We start from the raw sequence: 17535 nt of genomic DNA, 5'->3' as shown, positions 1-17535 counted from the left end.
TATAAAAAAGACCTAAGGGGCAACTTTTTCACATAGAGGGTGGTACGTGTATGGAATGAGTTGCCAGAGGAAGTGGTGGAGGCTGGTACAATTGCAACATTTAAGAGGCATTTGGATGGGTATATGAATAGGAAGGGTTTGGAGGGATATGGGCCGGGTGCTGGCAGGTGGGATTAGTTTGGGTTGGGATATCTGGTCGGCATGAATGGGTTGGACCGAAGGGTCTATTTCCATGCTGTACGTCTCTATGACTCTGAGTCTCAGATTTGTCTAGCAGTGGTAGAGAATATATCCCTAGTAGTCTGAACAGAATCGGAAGCAGTGGTTACAATTTACCCATCATTAGTTTAGGTGGAGTTCAATGTAGCATTAAGATTAATTCTTCCAGAACCATTACATTATACAACTTAGCATCATAATGTTCTTACAACTCAGAACGAGGCCCTTCAGCCCATCATGTCTGTGGTAGTCAACAAATATCCTGTTTTCCTAATTGCATTTTCCAACATGCAGCCAGTATTTTTGTATGTAAGAATTCATCTAAATAGTTCTTAAATGGCTTAAAAGTAGCCTCCTCTCCTATCCTTTCATGTAATGAGTTCCTGATACTGACAACCCTGTTGGTGCAACGTCTTTTTTTAATAAATTCCATCTGAACCCCCCGTATCCGAATTGATTAATGGCCGTTTTACTATGGGGAAGGTTTCTCACTATCTACTTTGCCTATGCCTCTCAGAACTTTGCTCACCTATATCACATCTTCTGTCAGCATTCTGTGCTCTAACATCTCTCACATTTTTTCCCTCTGTAGTTAATCAATATACATTTACTTTCCACTATTACTCCTTGCCCCATCCAAGCCTCTTTGCAAATGCTTGTGGTCAGGACATCTCACAATTTTCCCAAGATGTTGTCTCTTCAGATTTGTAAGAATTGCAGGTATTCTGCTTAAAGACTGTTGATCTTGATTCTAATCTGTGGATCATTTCCTGTTGGAGGATCGTTTATACCTGGTGTATGCTTTGTCTAGGATGTCACTCCTGGTAGACCTGGTTGTTTGTCCAATGCCAGATCGAGAGCTTTAAATCTCCTGAAATCCCTTTGTAGAGGAACTGTAACCTGGTAACTCAGGGAATACTCCATTACATCATCTGAGGGATCTTTAATCTTATGAATGTCCATCATGCGCCACAGTTGCTGTATTTCTTTTGTGCAGTGTCCTGGATTTCTGGACCAGGTAATATTCATTTAGTTTTCTGCAATGTCTTAGTTGTTCAGACTAAGCAATTTCTTCTTTTTGAGCTCATCTTGAGTCTTGTGGATATGAGTTTGGCATTCATGTAGCTGTATAAAACTCCACTTTGTTCAAACAAATGTTTACTTTCAATCTGCTAGTACATCTAGGTTGATGTATATCAGCTTTTTTATGTCAGCTTGTTGATGATGTTGGGCAACTTCAGCCATCTACTGTGGTTGTTTACCTGATGAACTGGATTGTTTCACATCCTTCACCTCGTTCCTGAAAGATGGCTGCTCATTCAGCAATATCTGTGTCATTTGTATTAACTGCTCTGGTTGAGAAGCCAGAGGATTGAACGTTTCCACCAGTCCTGTAAAATATGTGACTTCTTTCCTGTTGAAAGAATGGAACAATTTGCTTATGCCTGCATAGCTAATCTCACCACATGCTTTGTTTGGGTTCTATAATGAGTTCAGTAAACCCAATGAAACCTTCTGTGGAGAGACAGTAAGCTATCATTTCAAGTTTGGAAGACTCTTCATAATGTTAGCTTGCTCCCTCTCCACGAATGTTGCCTTACTCACTGTCATTTCCAGCATTCCAGTATCTGCAGTGATTTGCTCCTCAAATGAAACCTTCCAATGGTTGCTCCTTGGCCATGTGCTAGCCAATGGCTTATTTTAGAACCAGTTGTTTTCTTGACTGTAGTCAATCTCTTTTGCTAGCTTAAGGATGTTGAAGCCAAGACGTGTTTGTCGGCTCAAAAGTGGACCACATCACATTTTAAACTCGGATATGCTATTTGTGTGGTAGTGTTATCAGAAGCATAACTTTAAAAAGGAAGGAGAAATAATACGTTCACAAAATTTTGAATAGAGTGCTCTGTCAGTGTGTTTTTTTTAACTTAGATCCTATACGTTAAGCATACTTGATATGTTGGCAGCATTTTGCCAGAATTTGAAAATGCAAAATAAATATTGTTTTGGCATTTGCTTTGAACGGTCTCCACTTAAATTTTGAAACTGTCATCTTCTTTCAATCATTTTAGCTGTCTGACTAGTGAAGTGGGAAGTGTGTAACTACTTAGCCACTCACCAGAAGTGAAACAATCGGACTGTTAGGTTAACTGCAAGAATGATGTTAATCATGATGTCTGATCTCTCAGCACAAGTAAACTGGGAAGTGAGGGCTGATTCTTCCCTGGCCTATGATAACTATCCCACCAGAGGGTGCTGCTGTACCTGTGTGGGGATTGGTCTCACCTCATATTTATGCTTCAAAACGTGGTAGGTGGTGAACAGCCAAGTTACATGTGACTTTTTATTATTCTTAAGGGTGGAAGCTTTGCTACTAATTAATTAACAGCATCATTGCAGTTGTTGATGTTGAAGGCAACTTGCTTGAATTTAGGATCAAATTTGAAACTATTCTGTGAGCTGATATATAGATATTTTCTAATCCACCTGCTCAGAAACGTTATGATACATCCAACTTAAGTTGATCAAAGCAATTTATATTTCAGATAATTTCTGAAATTAGTTGACTGCCAACCCATATAAGATGCTGTGTTTTGCCATTTTCAGACCATTTTCAACTATTAAGGACAGAATTTCTATGTCATAGACAAGTTACGGGAATTTGGAATCTTTAATTTGGGAAAGAAAATCCTGAAGCAATGCACTTGTTGTTCTGGGGCATGGAATGGATACAAGTGTGCTGGAGTTGGCTCCAACAGCCTTGGAATAGTTCAGAAGTGACCTCAGGTGCTGGGTTCAAAGAAGATTGGATCAAAGGCCCACCAATTGTTTTGATCAATAATAGGCCATGTAGTTCTCACCTGCTTCTCTCACTCTCCATGCCCCTACTCACCCTTTAAGCATTTTAGTGTCAATGTCAATTTAATGCCAACATATGACTCATCATCCCAAAATGTCATGAAACCTTATATTGCCCTATGACAAGTTATTGCCAACCGATACCTACACATGCTTCCACCAACTACCCTGACCTTATACTTTCCATGACATTGTCTTTGGGAAGATGGTGGCTCAGTGATGTTATTGCTGGATTATTAATCCAGAGACCCAGATAATCTTCTGGGGACCTGGGTTCAAATATCACCATGGCTGATGATAAAGTTTTTGGTCAATATAAATCTGCAGTTAAAAGTTTAATGATGGACTGTTGTTGATTGTTGTAAAAATTCATCTGGTTCACTAATGTCCTTTTAGGAAGGAAACTGCCATCCTTACCTGGTCTGGCCTGCATGTCACTCCAGACTTACAACAATGAGGGTAAGCAGGGATGGTCAACAAATACTGACCTAGCCAGTGATGCCAACACTCTATGAATGAGTGAAAAAAACCAATATTCATCATGAGTAGATCTCCGATGAGGCGAATAAGATACATTTCTAAGTACTTATTTCAGATTTCATGATATAAAAATTCTCTTTCATGAAAGCCCATTCAATATATTTATTGTATTCATAACCCAACCTCTACTGCATAATAATGATCGCAGAATAATATAATGATAAAAGAACAATATCCCATTGTGGCACAGACAGCCACAGGGAGCTAACACCTTCGATATATTATCTAAGCCGACATGACACCAATTGTTAAAGTTCACTTGAGAATGTACGTTTTAAAAAAAGTTTTGCAATTTACATATGAAAGAACTGAAACCAACATGGTCATTCTTACAGCTGAGAGGCTTAGCAACAATCCAGGCCTTTTTCAATATATAAATTCAGTTACATCACACTGTAAACTTTTGCTATGAATTCTGTGTCTTACAATCTTATTCTCCACAATCACCTGATGAAGGAGCATCGCTCCGAAAGCTAGTGCTTCCAAATAAACCTATTGACCTATAACGTGGTGTTGTGTTATTTTTAACTTTGTCCACCCCAATCCAACATCGGCACCTCCAAATCATGAAATTTTATTAGTTACGGTCTTCAGCTAGAAACAAAATTGCTTGTGAGATGAATGAAGAGGGTGAAATCTTACATTTATATTGTGTCTTTCCTGTCCTATATAGGCAGTATATTACTTTCAAAATCTGTTATTGCTCTGTAGAAAATTGGCCAGTTAATTTGTACTACTAATTTCTCCAAACAGCAATAACTCCCAGGAGGACAAGTTCCACCATAGGACACACCAGATGGCCTCCTTCTTTAGAGACCGCAATTTCCCTTTCCACGTGGTTAAAGATGCCCTCCAACGCATCTCGTCCACATCCTGCACCTCCGCCCTCAGACCCCACCCCTCCAACCGTAACAAGGACAGAACGCCCCTGGTGCTCACCTTCCACCCTACAAACCTTCGCATCAACCAAATCATCCGCCGACATTTCCGCCACCTCCAAAAAGACCCCATCACCAGGGATATATTTCCCTCCCCACCCCTTTCCGCCTTCCGCAAAGACCGTTCCCTCCGTGACTACCTGGTCAGGTCCACACCCCCCTACGACCCACCCTCCCATTCTGGCACTTTCCCCTGCCACCGCAGGAACTGTAAAACCTGTGTCCACACCACCTCCCTCACCTCTATCCAAGGCCCTAAAGGAGCCTTCCACATCCATCAAAGTTTCACCTGCACATCCACCAATATCATTTATTGTATCCGTTGCTCCTGATGTGGTCTCCTCTACATTGGGGAGACTGGGCGCCTCCTAGCAGAGCGCTTTAGGGAACATCTCCGAGACACCCGCACCAATCAACCAAACCGCCCCGTGGCCCAACATTTCAACTCCCCCTCCCACTCTGCCGAGGACATGGAGGTCCTGGGCCTCCTTCACCGCCGCTCCCTCACCACCAGACGCCTGGAGGAAGAACGCCTCATCTTCCGCCTCGGAACACTTCAACCCCAGGGCATCAATGTGGACTTCAACAGCTTCCTCATTTCCCCTTCTCCCACCTCATCCTAGTTTCAAACTTGCAGCTCAGTTACTGTCTCCTTGACTTGTCCGACCTGCCTATCTTCTTTTCCACCTATTCACTCCACCCTCTCCTCCTTGACCTATCACCTTCATCTCCTCCCCCACTCACCCATTGTACTCTATGCTACTCTCTCCCCACCCCCACCCTCCTCTAGCTTATCTCTCCATGCTTCAGGCTCACTGCCTTTATTCCTGATGAAGAGCTTTTGCCCGAAACGTTGATTTCGCTGCTCGTTGGATGCTGCCTGAACTGCTGTGCTCTTCCAGCACCACTAATCCAGTGTGTGGATAATGTTGATGGGGACGCTAGTTATTCATTACTTGAACAGGAATGCTGTAGGAGTTTTTATGCCGACCTGAATGAGTAGCTGGAGTATCAATTTAGCATCCCATGGCACCTTTGACAATGCTTCATTCTATGGGTACTTCAGTAGATTGCGAGTTTATGTCTTCAAGTAAGTAGGACTCGAATCTATAACTTCAGACTCATATGAAAGTGCTGCTGTTCAAGCAAGCTGACATGATACTGACTGTCTGATGCTTCAGTTTATATTTAAGAAAAACTTGGTATTACCTTAAAGTTGTATGTTTTTAAAACTTTCCTCACTAGAGTGGACTTGATTACTTAAGTGTCAAATCTGACTTGGTGAAGTCCCTCAATCATAAAATGTGGTTTAGGTTGCAGTTGTGGCCCATTGATGCTTGAGCACTGGCTATACACTGAACAGTGGCGTAGATTCCTCTCACCATTATGGAGCCAGTTGTGTACAACAACCAACCACAATCGACAGCCGGTTAGCAAGAATGTGTCTGTGGTTACATATGTGCCAGAAGGCAAAAATAAATTTGATAGGATCAATTTGAAGACAATAAAGGCTTGGATCTTCTGACTGGATTAGCAATGAACATTGAGAAATTTGCGCATCGGAAACCAGAGCATGTCCTGACACGTGGACATGGATGATATTTACCAGGGTATTTCAGGCTTGTAATATGAAGAGATATAGTGCCCAAAAACCTGTGCAGATGCCTACAGCATTGAGGCCCCATTCAGGGGCTTTGGCTAGATCCCTATATTTTCCCACAGAAGTATTCCAATTCTCACAGAACTGTAAATACAAGCACCGAACCTGGATTTGAAAGGATTAATAGCAGCAGTTGTAAAAGTAAAATCTCAAAATGTATGTAACTTAGAAGTGCTGACCAACTAGCATGCACCCATAGTCCCTCAAACTCCAGCTTGCAACAACCCCCCCGCCCTCCCCACCCCATTCTCTCCAAAACACTCCTCCATCCTTTACAAACCACCTGGCTCCAACCACCCGACTTGTCAACTGTTAATCCCTTCCATAATAAAAAAAAGGCCCAGATCTTATGCTGATTGGATGGAAAGAAACATACAACCTTGGGTTTCCAGGAATTTTCTATTGGTCAGTCTGGGACCAGAGCTTTCTCTGTGAAGTAGTTTAAGAATCCATGCAGCCAGCAATGAAGTCGAGTTGCATTGAAACCACACTCCTTTTTTATGGTAGTTCATGCTGTATTTCAGGTGGATAAGGGAGTATTATGACATGTGTTGAGGGGTAAGGTGTTGATTGTATGGGTTAATGGTAGGGTGGTAGCTATATGAGAAAGTACTCGGGGTAGTTTGGGGGTGGAGTTAAGTGTTTGTCAGGTTGGCTCCAGTTGGTGATGGTTGGGAGTCGCAGGGATTGGGGAGGGTTGGTGATTTGGGATCGGTCTGTGGGGAGGGATAGGGTATAGGGGTGGGTGGTATCAAATACAAGGGGATGAGATATTGAGTATCTATGGTCGGTGGGGGTGGGGGTGGGTGGAGGGGAGATGGAATGTAGTTCTGGAGCAAGGGAATTGGAAAACAAGCCAGGTCCAGGAGGAGGGTGTCAGCTTCAGTCAGGCAGGTAGGTGTGGAGGTTGTTGGGGGTGAGAGGTTCGGTTGATGAAGGGAGTTTAGAGTAGGGGATGTGGATGGTATCAGATCTAGTTGGTCGGGCGAGTCAGGCGATCAGCTTAGATCTGGTGGCACATCAAAAATGGTCAGAAGTCATACATCACTAGGTTCTAGTCCACGAGGTTTAATTAAAATCCCAAGCTTTCAGAGCATTGTGCCTTCTTCAGATGAAGTGTCCACCCCAGTCCAACACCAGCACTTCCACAGCTAATGCAGTTGGGAAGAGCTGAGTTTGATTCTAAGAGATTGTGTAAAAAGATAATAAAAACATCTGTACAGCAATAGACCTCATACACTGAGGATTGGCTGTGCCCATTGATTTTTTTTGGCTAAACAAATCAAATGTGAAATGAATGCACTCAGAGACTCAATGCACTTTACTTTTTAATTTATCAAAGATGAGGCTTTAATTCACTTGAAAATGTTTCCATGTTTGCTTGCATTAAATTAAAGGTTATACAACCTCATAAAAGTAATTAAAACTTCAAAAATGACGAGTAACTTAAAAACGAGTTTAACAGAAGACTAAAAAAACTGTTCAACCTCAAGGGATTTTATTGCTCGGGTTTAATTTAATCTGACCTCAACATATCACATCTGCATTATAATTACACTTAGTTTGAAATGCCCTTTATTCTTATAATTACACATTCATATGACAAGGTTGCAATTCTTCTAAGAGGTCCTAAGCTCCATGTTGAGCAGGTGCTTAAGACTCACTTGTGCATTTGGATTGCTCAGATAAGGGCTTTCAGTTCTAGATTCAAAAGAAGACTCAGAAAACAATAAAAAAAATGCAGCTCAGTATTTTCAAGTGTTACATCTGGTCATTAAAACATGCTCAAAAAATGATACCGCAGTGTTCTATTTGATTGTACTTCCAGTTGTTCTCTTGACACCTACGCCTCTCTTTCATTAAATCTTTTGTGATTTTCTGTTACAGTGATTTTGCTGTTTTATGCTCTTGATTAGTGATCACTTTAAACGGGAAACACAAATCTCATTTCAAATGTTCACCAGTAACTATACGCGTGCAATTGGTAAATTCCCCAAGTGCTGCCGCTCATTGGATGAAGAAAGAAATTGATATGAGAGTTCATTATGGCAGATTAGAATCCCTACAGTGCGGAAACAGGCCCTTCACCCCAACAAATCCACACCGACTCTCCGAAGAGTAACCCACCCAGATCCATTATCCCTGACTAATGCACCTAACACTATGGGCAATTTAGCCGGACCAATTCACCTGACCAGCACATCTTTGGACTGTGGGAGGAAACCGGAGCACCTGGAGGAAACCCGCGCAGACACAGGGAGAGTGTGCGAACTCCATACAGACAGTTGCCTGAAGCAGGAATTGAACCCGGGTCCCTGGCACTGTGAGGTGGCAGTGCTAACCACTGAGCCACCGTGCTTCCTAGAATTAATAACACAAAAGAAAATTGAAAAGAACATATAGAGTCATAGATTCATACAGCATGGAAACAGATCCAACTAGTCCATCTTGACCAAGTTTCACAAACTAAACTAGTCCCATTGCTGTGTTTGACCCATTTCCCTCTAAACCTTTCCTATTCATGGACTTGGAGAAAGTGAGGACTGCAGATGTTGGAGATCAGAGCTAAAAATGTGTTGCTGGAAAAGCGCAGCAGGTCAGGCAGCATCAAAGGAACAGGAGAATCGACGTTTCGGGCATAAGCCCTTCTTCATTTACTTGTCCAAGCATCTTTTAAAGGTTGTAACTGTACCTGCATCTACCACTTCTGGTAATTCATTCCACACATGAATTACCCTCTGTCCCTTTTAAATGTTGCTCCTCTCATCTTAAAAATATACCCTCTAGTTATGAACTCAGCCATCGTAGGGAAAAAAAATCCTTTGCTATTCACCTTATTTGTGTCCCTCATAATTTTATCAACCTCCATAAGGTCACCTCTCAACCTCTTACGTTTCAGTGAAAAAAAGTCACAGCCTATCCAGCCACTCCTTATAATTTAAACCCTGCAGACCCAGTAACATCCTTTAGTAAATCTTCTCTACACCCGCTCTAATTTAATAATACCCTTCCTATAGCAGGGTGACGAGAACTGTACATAATTCTCCAAAAGTGGCCTCACCAACGTCCTGTACAACATCCTCAACATGACATCTCAACTCCTATAAACAATGGTCTGAACAATGAAAGCAAGCGTGCTAAATGCCTTCTTAAACACTCTGTCCGACAGTGATACAAATTTCACAGAACTATGTACTTGAAGCAGTGGGCCTCTCCCCGTTCAACAACACTATCCAGGCCCTACCACTAACTGTATAAGTCCTGCCCTTGTTTGTTTTACCACAATGCAATATCTTGCATTCATCTAAGTTAAACTCCATCTGCCACGCTTCAGTCCATTGTCCCAATTAATCAAGACCTCTTTGTAATCTTAGATAACCTTCTTTAATTCAACTATACCGCTAATTTTGGTGTTATCTGCCAACTTACTAACCATGCCTCCTATATTCTAATCCAAATAATTTATATAAATGACAAACAAAAGGGACCCAGTGCTGATCCATGTGGAACATGGCTGGTCACAGGCCTCCAGTTTGAGAAACAACCCTCCGCCCAGCACCAAGGAGAAAGTGAGGACTGCAGATCCTGGAACGTCAGAGTCAAAAAGTGTGTTGCTAGAAAAGCACAGCAGGTCTGGCAACATGCAAAGAGCAGGAGAGTTGACGTTTCGGGCATAAACCCTTCATCAGGGATGTGGAGAGGGAAGGGGGCTGAGAAATAAATAGAGGGGTAGTGGGGCAAGGTAGGTGGGAAGGTGATAGGTGGATTCAGGAGGAGGTTATCGTGATAGGTCGGTGGAGAGAGGGAAGTGGGTAAGTGGGGAGGAAGATGGACAGGTAGGACTTGTCCTTGCCACTTGTCCGCTCCACTGTCCCCACCAACCTATCACAATTGCCCCCCCAACTGCATCAGCCTATCGCCTTCCCCGCTACATTCCCTTAGTCCCATCCCCACTTCTCTATTTATCTCTCAGCCCCCTTCTCCCCCTTTTGTCAGGAGACCAACACGAGCTGCAACCGACAGGGTACCCTTCATTGTCCAGTACTTCCCAGGAGCTGAAAAACTACACCACATTCTACGCAGCCTGCAACACATTATCAATGAGGATGAGCACCTCGCCAAGACCTTCCCCACGCCTCCAATTCTCGCCTTTAATCAGCGACCAAACCTCAAACAGATCATTATTTGCAGCAAACTGCCCGGTTTTCAGGCCAACGCCATATAACCTTGTTATGGCAGATGCTGCAAGATGTGTCATAGTTCCGATATGGATTACACATGAGGACACCAACCACCATGTACCGGGCAGGTACTCCTGTGACTCAGCCAACATTGTCTATCTCATATGCTGCTGGCAAGGATGCTTTGAGGCATGGTACATTGGTGAGACTGAGCAGAGGCTATGACAATGGATGAATGGACACTGCACAACAATCAACAGACGGGTGTTCCCTCCCAGTCAGGGAACACTTCAGTGGTCCAGGACATTCAACCTCGGACCTTTGGGTGACCATCCTCCAAGGCGGACTTCGGGACAGGCAGCAGCGAAAAGTGGCTGATAGCTAAGTTCAGGTACCCGTAGGGAGGGCCTCAACTGGGACTTTGGGTTCATGTCATATTACAGATGACCCCATTGCAATAAGGATAGGTGACAACACCTCCACAATATTCCTTATCACGGGTGCCCCGCAAGGCTGTGTACTCAGTCCCCTACTATACTTCTTATACACTCATGACTGTATGGCTAAAATCAGCTCTAACTCCATTTACAAATTTGCTAACAATACAACTGTTGTGGATCGGATCGCAAACAATGATGGTACTAAGTATAAGAAAGAGATAGTGAGCTTAGTGACCTGATGTAAAGTCAACAATCTCTCCCTCAATGCCAGCAAAATGAGGGTGTTGGTCACTGTCTTCGGGAAGCAAAGTAGAGGACATGCCCCTGTCTATATTAATGGTACTGCTGTGGGGGTGTTCAAGAGCTCCAAGGGATAAAATCACCAACAATCTGTCCTGTTGCATCCACATTGACACTACAGTCAAACATGCACACCAATGCTTCTACTTCCTCAGAAGGCTAAGGAAATTGTGCATGTCTACAATGACCGTCACCCATCTGGATGCATCACAGCTTGATCTGGCAACTGCTGAGCCCAAGACCACAAGAAATTACAGACAGTTGAGAATGCAGTCCTGTCCATCACACAAACCAGCCTTCCTTCCATTGACTCAGTTCGACACTTCCCACCACCTCGGGAGAGCAGCCAACATAATAAAATAGGAAATCAATACTCTTCCCAGCCTGGTTATACTCTCTTTCACCCCTTTTTGTCAGGCAGAAAAAAAGAGTTTGAAAACATGTATCAACAGTTTGAAGAACAGCTTCTTTCCTGCTGTTATCAGACTTATGAAATGGACCACTCATTTTTGGAATTGATCTTTCTTTGCAACATCTCTGTAGCTGCAACAGTTTTTCTGCATTCTGTTCTATTACCCTGATGTACTAATGTAAGGTATGATTTGTCTAGTAAGCATGCAAAACAATATTTTTCACTGTACCTCAGTACATATGACAATAACAAATCTAATCAAATTAAATTGACAGCTAGAGGGATGGTAACAGCCAGGAGCTGGAGTGAATGCAAATGAGAAGGACGAGAGGCACAACCAGGCTTTACATTGAGGTAAGGGACTGGGAACTGTAAAAGTCATGATTCTGTGACTGAGAACCAGTGCAGAAGATGGCTCAGGTTAACCTCAGAATTCGTAATCAACATACATGCCTTGGTCTATCATGATGTTGAGCGACATTCTACTGATTCTCAAATCCTGTCATTGGCTTTCAAAGTCTCCATGTCTCTGAGGTTGTACATTGTCAACATTTTCCAGGAGCCATCTGGAGACCTCCATGCTGGAGGCATTTGTGGAGATCTGATACGATTTCTTCAGGTCTCTGTGATATATCATAATCAGCCTGACATGGCTGTACCAAGGCAATAACTGTTGCCTTCTCTGCCCAGGCAGGCGACCTCAAACATTTCCTGTTGGATGAACACTTTTACAAGGTGGCTCCCAGATGTCACCTGAGGTTTTGGCTGATATTGAGACAAGACTGTACTTACCTCAGGAAGAAATCACAAGAAACCTTTCAATATTCAATGAGCACTTCCAAAGATAACAAAGGAAATATAATAATAATGATTTCCCTGGAAGTGAGAATCGCTTTTCATATCTCACCACAACCGCACAATGGAAGCCACCCAAACCAATGGTTGAATGGTGAAGAAAGGTAATAGACCTCAGCTGCAGATCAACTCAACACCTAAAAGGGAGAATGTTTCACCAGTTTTGTGAGATCAGGCATTTTAAGTTTTTATTTGTATAAGACAGGATGAAGGCAGTGTTTAGTCAAGTATGGCATTAAGGAGCCTGAACAAAACTGTAGTCATTGGAATCTGGGGAAAAGAAATATTGTGTAGATTGTAGTCAAATTGTCTTGACATATTATAGATATACCTTAGAAAGCATCTTATTTGGACACTTCACAGCGTGGTACAGCAACTGTTCTTCCCAAGACTGTAAGAAACTACAGAGAGTTGTGAAAACAGCCCAGTCCATGACATGAACCAGCCTTCCATCCATTGATTCTATCTACACTTCCTGCTTCCTCAGGAAAGCAGCCAACATAATCAAAGACCCCTTTCACCCCGGTTATACTTTCTTCCACCCCACTTTGGTTGGGCAGAAGGTGTAAAATCTTCGAGGAGAAAGTGAGGACTGCAGATGCTGGAGATCAGAGCCGAAAATGTGTTGCTGGAAAAGTGCAGCAGGTCAGGCAGCCTCCAAGGAGCAGGAGAATCGACGTTTCGGGCATGAAGTAGGGCTATGCCCCAAACGTCGATTCTCCTGCTCCTTGGATGCTGCCTGACCTGCTGCACTTTTCCAGCAACACATTTTCGGCTCAGAAGGTGTAAAAGTTTGGTCTATGGACTGTGTAGGATTCTGTTGAAATGATGTGAATAGAGAAGCTGCATCTGACTCTGAATTGTTTTAGTTACAAGTTCCTAATTGTTTGGTGGTCTGTTAGCCCTTTACTCATCCCTAATTGCCCAGAGGGTAGTTAAAAGTCCATCTGGAGTTACATGTGGGGCAGACTAGGTAAGGATCGTAGATTCCTTTCCTTACAGGATACCAATGAACCAGATGGGATTTTATGATAGTTAACAGTGATGACAAGATTGCCATTAAGCTGATGCCCTTCATTTTAAGGTGAACCTTACTACCGCTTTTTAAACTGGAAGACTTCTGATTGGCCCTCCAGCTTTGTAAACCTACTGTTGTTCTTAGCTGGACAACATGTTCGCATTCTAACCAATAATTAGCTACCCTGCAGAAAATCAAACTGAGTATTTCTCACAAAATGTGGGGCTTCTAATCCATATTCCAGCCAGAGGGTGAGTTCAGAAGACTGCAGGGAATATCCTGCCCATTCCTGATAATTTTCTGGTTCATTCAAATCATAGGTAAATTACATAGATTTGATGTTCCAGAAAATATTCTTTTTATGATAAAAAGATTGTAATCACACTCGATTTCAAGGCTTTTGGTTCTTACATTCTAACATACTATAATACAACTGATTAATCACATTCGGCAAATTATGCCTGCTTTTGTTTTAAGTTCTCAATTTCTGGTCCTGATTTAAGAATATGCTTGTGAGCAAGCTTGAAATATTTTGTTTTCAACACTAGGTGGCACTGCTGTACAGTTTGGATCAAATAATGTCATCCCAGAGTAACATTTTTACTTTGTCTACAATACTATCCAAATAAATATAAACTGAATTAGAATCGTGAATCTGTACAGCACAGAAGCAGACCATTTGGTCCATGCCGGCCAGATATCCTAAATTAATCTGTACAATATCTTGTACAAACACAATATGGCATCCCAACTCCTATACTCAATGCACTGACCAAAAAAGACAAGGGTCCAAAATGCCTTCTTCACTACCCTGTCTACCTCTTTGTTTGGCAACACACCCCAGGACCGTACATTACCTGTAAAAGTTCTGCCTTGATTTGGCTTACCAATTTGCAACACCTCACATTTATCTAAATTAAACTCCATTGCCACTCCACAGCCAATCAGTCCGTCTGATCAAGGTCCTGTTGTCCGCTGTGATAACATTCCTCACTGTTCATTACACCATCAATTTTGGTGTCATCTGCAAACTTACTAACCATTCCACCTATTTTCACATCCAAGACATTTATATAAATGATGAAAAGCAGTGGACCCAGCACCAATCCTTGTGGCACACACTGGTCACAGGCGTCCAGTCTGAGAAACAATCCTCTACCACCACCCTCTGTCTCCTACCTTTGACCCAATATTATATCCAATTGGCTAGCTCTCCCTAGATTCGATGTGATCTAATTTTGATAACACTGTACCATAGAGAACCTTGTCCAACACCTTGCTGAAATCCACATAAACGTCTAACACTCTGCATTCATCAATCTTCTTTGTAATTTCTTCAAAGAACATAATCAAATTAGTAAGACACAATTTCCCACACACAAAACCATGTTGACTATCCATATTCACTCCTTGTCTTTCCAAAATCATGTAAACCCTGTCCCTCAGGATTCCCTCCAACAACCTATCACTGCTCACGTCAGGCTCACTGGTCTATGGTTCTCAGCTTTTCCTGACCACCTTTCTCAAATAATGGCACAACATTAACCACCTTTCAGTCTTCTGGCACCTCACCCATGGCTATTCGTGATACAAATATCTCAGCAAGAGGCCCAGCAATCACTTCCCTAGCTTCCCACTAAGTTCTGAGATCTACCTAATCAGTTCTCAGTGATTTATCCACATTTATGCATTTTAAGACATCCAGCATCTCCTCCTCTGTAATATGAATGCTTCTCAAGATATCATTGTTTATTTCTCCAAGTCCTCTAGCTTCCATGTCTTACTCCACAGTAAATGCTGACACAAAGTATTTATTTAGGATCTCATCCATCTCCAGTGGTTCCACACAAAGATGGTCTTGTTCATCTTTAAGGGGTCCTATTCTCTCCCCAGTTACTCTTTTGCTCTTAATGTATTTGCAGAATCTCTTTGGATTCTCCTTAGCCTAATTTACCACATCTATCTCATGTTGCCTTTTTGTCCACCTGATTTCCTTCTTGCGTATACTCCTACTGCCCTCATACTCCTTGAAGGATTCACTCGATCTCAGCTGTCTACATCTGCCATATGCCGCCTTCTTTTTCTTGACCAGAGCCTCAATTTTTCTAGTCATCCAGCATTCCCTACATGTACCAGACTTGCTCTTCACTCTAAGAGAAACATACTGCCTCTGAACTCATGTTATCTAATTTTCAAAAGCCTCCCAATTCCAACTGCCCCTTTATCTAAGAACAGCCTCCTCCGATCAGCTTTTGAAAGCCTTACGTCATTAAAATTGGCCTTCCTCCAATTTAGAATTTTAACTTTTAGATCAAGTCCATTCTTTTCTATCACTATTTTAAAACAAATAGGATTGTAACACTAGCCCCAAAGTGCTTCCTCCACTAACAGCTCAGTCACTTTCCCTGTCTTATTTACCAAGAGAAAGTCATGTTTTGCTCCTTCTCTAGTAAGTTCATCCACACACTGAATAAGAAAATTATCTGCTACAGACTAAACAAATTCTTCTCCATCCAAGCCCTTAACATTATGGCAGTCCCAGTCCATGTTTGGGAAGTTAAAATCCTAACCATCACAACCCAACATTCTCACAGATATCTGGGATCTCCTTACAAATTTGCTTCTCAATTTCCTGCTGACTATTGGGGGAGCCTATAATACAATCCCAATAAGGTGATCATCTCTTTCTAAATTCTCAGTTCTACTCAAATAACATTACTGAACATGCGCCCAGGAATATCCTCCCTAAGTACAGCCATAATGTTATCCCTAACCAAAAATGCCACTCTCCCTCCTCTCTTGACCTTTCCCTCCTCTTTCTATCCTTTCTATAGCATCTTGAAACATTCAGCTGTTAGTCCTGCCCTTCCCTGAGCTATGTTTCTGTCATAACAACGATATCCCAGTTCCATGTTTCCAACCATGCCCTGAGATCATCTGCCTTACCTGTCAGGTATCTTGCATTGAAATAAAGGCAGTTTAATTCATCAGTCTTACCTTGTTCTCTATCTTGCTCTTGCCTGCCTTGACTGTTTGACTTGCTCCTCTTCTCAACTGTACCAGCCTCAGGCTTGTCTATTTTCTTTCTATCTGTTTGGGTCTCTCCAAAATCAGCTGTGAAATTTTGCTGTTTGTTTGCTTTCCTTGGACTGAACTCCAATTTCCAGAGATGCTTGTACTTTCCACAGTCAGCTGCAAACATTCGCTGCTAGGTTTTCTTTGATGATCTCTGGAACTGTTCTCTGGTTTATTTAATATTGTTTCAATCCCCTTTGAAAAGGAGATTTTGGAAGAGCAGATCTCAAACCTGCACATTTCAAATCAGTCACAACAGGCCCAGTAGGGAAACAAGAATTTATTTCTTCTCACTTATATTCTGGAATACTCATTAAAGTGGAGAAACTACAAAGTAATGGGCCCAAAACAAAGACCTGGATCTATGCATAGTTGTTTTTTTAAATAGCCAACATATTCACAAAAGACTAAATGGCTTGCTTCTGATCCTGTATGTTTCTATAACTGTATAATTCTCACATGGTCCTATGTTTGATGTTGGAATCTACATATGGTGTTGCTACCAGTTATACAACAGGCACTGACTGTGTGGGCAGTATATCTTCCCCCTGCAGTTCCTGCAGCAGCAAACAAAACAACGAACAGTAACGTATTAACTATTTTTTTTGTTTGACTGAAAATGTTTAAAATGTAGTGAAGCTTACAATAGACATTTTAAATTTTATGTTCGGCAATCTTGTTTGAACTCATCAATGCGTTATCTCCCCATGGTGAAGACTGGCTTCTTGGGCAGAGGGTGGTCTGTTGCGGGGAGCATGGATTCGCATGATTTGGCAATCAGTTGGACTGGGTCTACAAAGGGCCATGAGGATGAAGACTTTGATTGAAGTAGTTTGGATGGGGTGAGGGCTGGAGGATAGAGTCATAGATTCATACAGCACAGAAACAGGACGTTTTATACTTTTCTAAAAATACTGGATACTGTGGCCAAGCCTGAGGCAGACCTTCTGCATAGCTCATCTCCACATGCAATATCAGCCTCACAATTTCCAGGCTCACCCACACCCCAGGCCGGAAATGCAGCTGTTTTTCAAAATCAGC

At 42.3% G+C, this 17535-nt stretch overlaps 1 long non-coding RNA gene across 9 annotated transcripts in view; it reads left to right on the top strand.

Annotated features, from left to right (window-relative positions):
- Positions 1-17535, top strand: part of LOC140480660 (uncharacterized) — a 293960-nt gene that overhangs the window by 14299 nt on the left and 262126 nt on the right. The window contains exon 3 of one of the 9 annotated variants that reach the window (XR_011961367.1): positions 11822-11900. The exons of 6 other annotated variants lie outside the window; for them this stretch is intronic. This is a non-coding gene — a long non-coding RNA (uncharacterized lncRNA). 2 more of the 9 variants (XR_011961369.1, XR_011961366.1) reach the window with 2 other exon arrangements.

This window comes from Chiloscyllium punctatum, chromosome 8 (genome assembly GCF_047496795.1).
Source record: "Chiloscyllium punctatum isolate Juve2018m chromosome 8, sChiPun1.3, whole genome shotgun sequence".
NCBI classification, from domain to species: domain Eukaryota; kingdom Metazoa; phylum Chordata; class Chondrichthyes; order Orectolobiformes; family Hemiscylliidae; genus Chiloscyllium; species Chiloscyllium punctatum.
The sequence above is the reverse complement of the archived record's forward strand: the minus strand, read 5'-3'. Positions and strand labels throughout refer to the sequence as shown.